A 7,606-nucleotide genomic window follows, 5' to 3' on the forward strand; every position below is an offset into this window, starting at 1 on the left:
CGGGAGAAGAGGGGGAGAAGGGCGGCGGCGCGCGCAGGTGTGCGTGTGAGGAGCTGGGGGGGGCGGTGTGCGCATGCGCGATCGCTGAGGGCGCACGCGGTGGCCCCGCTCGAAGCCCGCGCAGCCCCTCACAGCCGCCCCCTTTCTGCGTGGGGACGGGGCCGGTTGCCTTGGTGGCGGGGGCTGGCTGAGGTCCCCGGCAGAAATGTGTTCATACGCATATATATATGTGTGTGAGGGGCATTTTGGGCCCATGAACCCAAACCGGCAGCTGCCCTGAGCCACCCCCTCTGGCCCGCCACCAGCATCTCTTCTGTGTGGAGGCGCTGTGAGGTGAAATCACGCCTGGGGACGTGGCAGTTCCCATGTCAGTATGCTGCCTTGCCTAGCTAGAACATGACTCAAAGGGATAACTTCAGATGTTACGTTTTAAGGGCACAGAGGCCCTGTCAGTCACATCCAGCCCACTCGGTTACTGTGGGAGCACAACTCTAGAAGGTCATTGAGCCCGGGTGTCTGCCAGCACACCTGCCACTGCACCGAGAGCAAGCGGACTTTAAATAACCCTTTTTGTGCCTTTCCTGTCCAGCTGTCATGGAAGAGCTCGTTGCAGCCTCATAGTTAGACTAGCTCTGTTTTGCTCTTAAAGTAACAGCTGAGCCACTCTTTTCCATTAAAAATGCAGCATATCCTTCACAAACAAATATTATGATACAGATCAAGCTAAGAAACGAGTACAGCTTTGAGGAACTTGGAACTTGCCTTTTGTAATTTGTTTTCCAGTCATGCGATATTCCTGCATTTTCCCTGCCTCTGTTTCCTTTCCTCCTCCTCCTCAAGTTGCCCTTCCAGTGTACTTTTCAACAAGGCCTGGATTAGTTCCTGCCTCCTCAGAGATCTTACTGGAGTTTCCTGATTCCCGTTCCCACCTGTTGCTTCCAAATCCCAATTGCTTTTTCTTTTGTATTCCCAGCTGTCACTTCCTACCAGCTATGTCTTTGCTTCCATCACCACCCACAACTGCCGCAGCATGTCCGTGATTTGCATTGTGCTTCCCCGTGCAAACAGCAGGAGAGAGGAGCTGCCATCCGTTCATCCTCTGCGCTTGCACATACAGCAATGAGCACTGCTAGACACAAAAGGTGAGCAAAGCTCTGCAACTTTATAAATGCAAGATTATCGACTCCTTCCCTAGAGCTTCCCAAGGCCTTCCTGAAGCTCAGTGCAGTGAGAAAGCTTCTCATGGTCTGGCTGCATCTCCCAAGGACAATTAATATGGAAGTCTTTATATTCAGACAAGGTAAGCTCACATGTGCAGCTTGGTTTTCTTCCATCTGTTTACGTTGAATCTCTTCGCTATGCAGCTGCATATGCTTGGAATTTTCCTCTTTTATCACCTGTAATGTACTATTATATTGTATTTATTAGCCTTTGAAGGTCCACAATTTGAAAATACAGGGCGTCTATTCGAAAGGCAGTTCCAAGCAGGAACATGATTAAAAGGGCATCTGCTTACTCCCTACTAGAATCCTTCTTTCATACATAAGGTAGTAGATATTCCTGAGGTATTAGTATGTTCCACTGATGTATTCAAAGTCAAGCAATCATGAATTTTAACTGCTGTACCGTTTAAAACATTTCAGTGATGTTTATTCTACCCTAAAACTAACTATTATGCAAGAAAACAGTATATTAATTAGAGAAAATAAACACTTTTTAATGTATTTGAGACAAAAAATACTAACCTATGCTTTCATGTGTTGAGAGAAAGCCAAACGTTCGACTTTTATATATTTGTTAGGAGTGAGTATTCTCTCACAGTGTTACTTTCCTTTTCTATGTGATTTCGTCACTTTAGTGCTGGTGATGTGCTTTTCCCAGCTTCCTAATGGAACTTTTATCCTAACTCTTCCTAACTTATCTTCCCTTCAGAAAACTTACTTATATTAACATTCTTACTTCTTTTCCAGTTACATATCCTTACACTCCAACCGACTGGTTAATTAATAGCCTGTCGTTTTCACTTTTCAAAGGAGAACTTCATTTAAACAGTTCAACTGTGGTCTAACTTTAGGGTACACTTCATACAAAGTCTCAAAACAACAGGTGCTGAGATGCTTCTTGGGCTTGGCTCAAAGAATTCGGCAACAATTCACAGAATGATGCCCTCTCTGCACTCCCCTCCTTGCTTTATAGAGAAATAAAAAAGTAAAACTAAGCTACTGAGTTAGAGCAGTTGTTGAGCCCTAAGAAGGATGAGTGCAGAGCACCCAGCGGCTTTTGCAGCTGAATTGATTTACTGTTTGTTCTTGCTGCATTGTTAACATGTACACTCAGGAGGAACATGACTCAAATATTTGTGAAGAAGCAAGAAGCACAATTTTCATCTCAGTCTGAAACTGTTCCTCTGTGTAGGCATCCCAAAGCTCATGTAGTTTCATTACAAAGGAAGGGAAATGGCATCTAGGTCATATAAAGCCTTGGTGTTACACGAGTTATCTGCTGTTACACAACATTTTTCAGAAATTACACGTGATGCTTAGACATAATATGCAACTGTGCTTAATATTCATGATAATATATAAAAAAAGAAACAGAAAAACTTCTATATTTTTGTAATTGATAAATATTCAGTCACTTTCCTTCACTGCTTTCTAATGTTTTTCATTGTATGTGATGAACATCTAAAGCAGTTTCAGTCCTTGAGTAACTGCTGAGGGGTTAAAATGTACGGTTACAATCCTATGAAATATGGTGTGTGTGAATGCATTTAAAAATATGACTTCCTCCTCCCTTCACCTTCTCCTAAGACCTTTCTCAGCTCTGATTACATCAAATATAGTAGAACAGTAACTTTTTTTTTCCTGAATTACACTGCCCAAGTAGTATGCTGCCTGTATCACAGAGTTCTTCTTCCTCAATATTACAGAGTTAATATTCCCACTCCTGTTTGAACTTCAGATTGCATAGTTAAAGTCAGAAAACTGTACTGTATGTGGTATCTTCCAAACCAAGTGCATGAGTACTCCGGTGTTGACAAATAAGCGACTTAGATCTTTGCAGCCTTCAGGATGGCAGTGACTGTCAGATAAGTGAAGAAAATGTGTTCGTTTTCCTCTCCGTATGTTTGGACATCTAGAGGGGGGAGTTGGCAGCACCTGATAACGATTAATGGCCTTACAGTTTACATAGACTGTAGCAGTAGTTGCACTTTGTTCACAGGAATGGAATAAACAGAGCCTCTTCAGAAAGATAATCTCATATTTACTTCTTGTTGCAAAGTTCAGCTCTCCCAGTATTTCTTTCCTTCATTAGGTATATTACTACAAGAGACATAATTGGTTATCATGCCTAGTTTCTGGAATGTCAAGTCAGCTGTACCTGTTAAACACGCACCCCTGATTTGGCAAGTTAAGTCAGAAAATATGCTAAATCCTCACAAATAAAATGTAATGATGTGTGAAAAAGGAGAGTAAATTTCCTTCTAAGCATTCCTGCCATGTAAAATGGGCAGACATAAAATCATGCGAGTCAGTATAATTAATAGCAACTTAAATTTTTATAGCCCTCCATCCGAAAGAATCTCACAACCTTTATGGAAATCATTGTATGGAAATATAAAAAATATAAAACAAGGATCGTTTTACCACGGTTGAAATGCAACCGACTGCTTAACAATTGTACATCTATGCTGGAGCCTGGTCTTCCACAAAGGACTTGCAGGCTTGGGCTCTGCATTAGGAACAAAGATACCCCTTGCACTGCAAGACAACATTTTTTAGAGTATGTGAAAGCTTTTAAATTACTGAGTACACCAATGAGTCGAAAGCTGCAAAACATGTCAGGCGCACATAAGCCTGTACTTGATAGTAAAGTCTGACTGACATATCAGCGCTTACTCTAAGCAGCAGGCAGAGACACACCGGCTGGTTTGCTGCGTGTCATCAGTTTGACAGCCCCCAGGAATCGTTGAGTCCCCATGACCCTGGAAAGACAGTTTGGCACGTATATTAAACAGTCAAATGCCTCCCCTCCAACTGTTTATTCATCTCCACTAGTCACAGGCCTTCCCAGTCAAGTACTCACATTAGGTCTGAATGGTTAGATAATGATGGAAGAATCTTCCACGTGTCCTCACAGTTGTTGCAATCTAAACCCTCAGATGAAAATATTTCTGGTTTAATAACTGCCTTTGAAGCTGGAAGGTGGTTCAGTAACACAGACAGCAGGGAGTGACTAATATTACACATTTGAATAAATCCAAAGACTCTGTTTGTATTTTTTTTTCCCTTAACTTTTGGCAAAGTTCCCATGAGACGCAGTTGCTAAACCTGACTTTTATTTTTCCCTATACCAACATTTTTAACTTACCAGAGCATTTGACAGTAATCTACGAAGAGCTGGATGGTCATACAACATGTGTTCTTGTTCCCAGACACCAGAGACAAAGAGGCCGTCAAAACATTTTTAAAAGTCTTAAAAAAAAAACCAAACTTCAAAGTCAATGAAATCTAAGACACTTCAGAACACGAGACATAAGCTTTTCAGATATGTGGGTGCTTATGAATGTTTTGCTCGTATTCTTCACATAAGGTGTACAGTTGTGGACCGTGCAGGGAACTGAAATGATCTGTCCCTTCCAGAATGTAAAGGGAAAATTGTTTACTGGAAAATTCTTTTCAAGCTACATTCGGTATTGTGAAATTAAGAGTCCCTGCCCAAAGACACATTTGATTGGAGGGGTTTCCTACCCTTCTTCACCTCCATTCTGATTTTTTGCGTAAGACATCGATGCTGTCCTGTTCCTTAGCTCAGATGGAGCCCTGTGGCTTTAACTGTTGATTGACTGTGCCAAGAGACATATACATAAATGTTGTTATTCATCTAGCACTACTGAATTGCAGTTTCTAAAAGCAAAAACATTTAAACATCAACCTGTCCAGACGCACTATCACCACTTCCAGATGTGGATATCCATTTATTTTAGCCTGAGGAGTTCACAGGTCAAGATGAGATCTGAAACGTACAAAAGTTTTTGTTTGAAAACATGTACTGGCACATGCAAAGGTGGCTCTTCACTATCTGCAGGGTGTTGTAAGGGCAGATACTTAGATCTCCCGATGCATTCACACCTGCAGATGTTCAAATCCTACCAGTAGGGATACACAGTGACTGGTTTTGCAGGACAGTATTAGGGCCAATCCATCTGGAAGACTTCAGCCAAGCTTAATACAGCTAGAACAGTTCGACAGAAAATGTCTGAAAAACTAGAGGCTATGTGGAATCATCTGGTGATTAAATAATACCTTTTGTGGTTGGTTTTATATTTATGTTTGAGGCTTTGTTTTACTACATATAATCCTGTGTAATGAAAGCTCTAAATAGAAGTTGGAAAAAGTGACAGCTTACAAGAAGTATTCCTGGGTAGAACGATCGATCGCTAATAGGAACACTGTCAAAGTAAAACACTGCAATAATAATACTGAGAGTTATTCTGGAATAGCTGTGCCAACCACATTTTTATGTGGAAGGCCCTGAAATAATTAACAGGAGAAGTAGCTGCTAGCCCTTGCTTTTGGCTCGTTTGAAGAAAAACTGATTTCCTCACAGACGGAAGCTCGAGCGCTCAAGTCCTTCTAACTAGACAGAGTAGATGTGGATCAAAATGGGTGGAAATTGCAGTGCTATAAATTTGTATGAAAGCTGAATCAGAGCTTTAGGATAACTAAGCAGTGGGGATAGAGTGATGCTGAGGACTTGGAAAACTATGTTTTGTTCTTTTGAGGGTTTTCCTGCAAGGAGACCTTCAGATGATCATCTCTCTTTTCCACTTGTGGGAAAATTAAGAAGGACCCAACTTTTCTACAAACAGTTTATAAACACTTGCTTTCTAGGATTTTAACTCCGGCCAATTCCTGCAACTCTTATTTATTTATAAGAGTTTTAACAACTCTTATTTATTTCCTCAGCCCTATGACAGGAAAACTCTTGCTGAATCCTAAACAAAGTCGAGTGACACTTCAAGATTTGGCCCCTCAGGAAGAGCAGCAAAGACTCTAATTTTACACTGCGTGTATTCTGTCCCATTGTCTCCTTACCAAGCAGCAGCTGTTTTTGTGGGAACTGAGAGACTTCCCTTGCTTTAGGGAGCACTATCGATATTTGAACTCTCAGGGGAGTAACCTCTGTTTCTATCCAGGAAATATCAGATTAAAATAAACACATGGAACATTGCTTGGTGAAGAGCGAGTACGTTATTTACAATTCTTTAGTTTCAGGTTGGCATTATTCAAACATTTGATGTGTGCCTTGAGTCTTGTGTAGGAGTACAGCGACAGAAAAGGTGAAACAAAAAGGAGGAAAATATGTAGAGATCTGTCATATACAATTTTTGCTCTAATACTACATTGTACGCATTAATCTTTTAATCTGAGAATGTCAAAGCTCATTAAAAAATGTAGTTAAATATAAAAAAGCTCTGTGAGGAAAGTAATTCCTTTATTGGTAGGTTAGCTGAATGCCAGAGTCATTCAGTTATTCCTCATTAGAACCAGAGACAGAACTCAGGAATAGAACCAGTCTCCAGCTTTGGCTACATAAAATGCTGCACAAGTTGCCAACAATGAAGATCTGCAAGTGGAATTTGGTTAATTGTGTCAGTCTGTAGGAACGCTTCTTATTTTTTGGTATTACAATAGCTCTGAGAGTCCTGAGAGCTCTGCAACTGTGATCCCTTTGCACAAGGTGCTAGCTGAACACAAAGCAAAGAGGTGCTTCTGGCTTCAAGAACAAAATCTTTCAGGACATAGTTTGACAAATGTTTTTTGTTGAAGTCTCTACTTACACATTCCCCACCATGCATTCCTCCTGTCTTCCCTTCCCCTTCATGCTGTCCCTGAATTGTACCAATGCAGTTATTTGTGTAGCCCTGTGTTAAATTGAACCAGGAAATGGATTTCAATTAAAACTAGTCCTCAGAAAAACATTTATTTTTAACTCAGACTAGCGCTCTGATCTGTGCCCTGCTGCAGATGCACGAGGAATGTTACAAAAAATGGGGTCCCATACAGGCAGGAATGAATGAGGAAAGGGTAAGGAGCAGGTTGCTTTAGTCTTGCTTACTTAGAAGAGGTGTTTGTCAAACCATGCCCTTAACTTAGCCTTACCAGGACAGGGCTGCAATTTTACCTGGTGTGAAAAAATGTTTTGTTGTTAGTTTTGTTTAAATTAATGCAAGCAAGCAGACTGCCTCAATACACAAAATAACAGAACTGCTACCTCAGGTGATACTGTAAAGTTTTCAGAGCAGAATTTGCTAGCATTGCCAAAAAGTCATCCTTCCCCTTTCAGATTCAAAAATACCAACTTTCAGAAACACACAAAGGAAATAACCTTTAAACTCCATGTTTGTTTTTGCAGTGGCATGACTGGAAAATAATTCCATCTGCCTTTACAAAGAAAGCTGGGGGGGGGATGTAAAACAAAGTAGAGACCATTTCCCTCCCACCACAGTTGTGCATCTATTATCTGACTCACCACTTCTGGGATTCCTTCTGGCAGCGCTGGTTTTATTGCACTGAAAATTCAAGAGTGTGAAAAATATTCC

The 7,606-nt window shown here is 41.1% G+C and overlaps 2 long non-coding RNA genes across 3 annotated transcripts; one reads left to right on the plus strand and one right to left on the minus strand.

The window, feature by feature from the left end:
* The first annotated feature begins 44 nt into the window (after positions 1-44).
* LOC136786701 (uncharacterized) lies at positions 45-3,256 on the plus strand. Its single transcript, XR_010826102.1, has 2 exons — positions 45-1,142; positions 2,930-3,256. It is a non-coding gene; the product is annotated as an uncharacterized lncRNA (long non-coding RNA).
* On the minus strand, positions 1,144-5,972 carry LOC136786700 (uncharacterized). Of its 2 annotated transcripts, XR_010826101.1 has the most exons (3): positions 4,372-5,972; positions 3,900-3,985; positions 3,195-3,323 (listed from the first exon to the last, which is right to left on the minus strand). It is a non-coding gene; the product is annotated as an uncharacterized lncRNA (long non-coding RNA). The 2 variants fall into 2 exon arrangements; XR_010826100.1 differs by lacking the exon at positions 3,195-3,323 and adding an exon at positions 1,144-1,407 and having other exon boundaries at positions 3,900-5,972.
* Positions 5,973-7,606: the final 1,634 nt, after the last annotated feature.

Source organism: Anser cygnoides, chromosome 20 (genome assembly GCF_040182565.1).
Source record: "Anser cygnoides isolate HZ-2024a breed goose chromosome 20, Taihu_goose_T2T_genome, whole genome shotgun sequence".
Classification (NCBI taxonomy): Eukaryota; Metazoa; Chordata; class Aves; order Anseriformes; family Anatidae; genus Anser; species Anser cygnoides.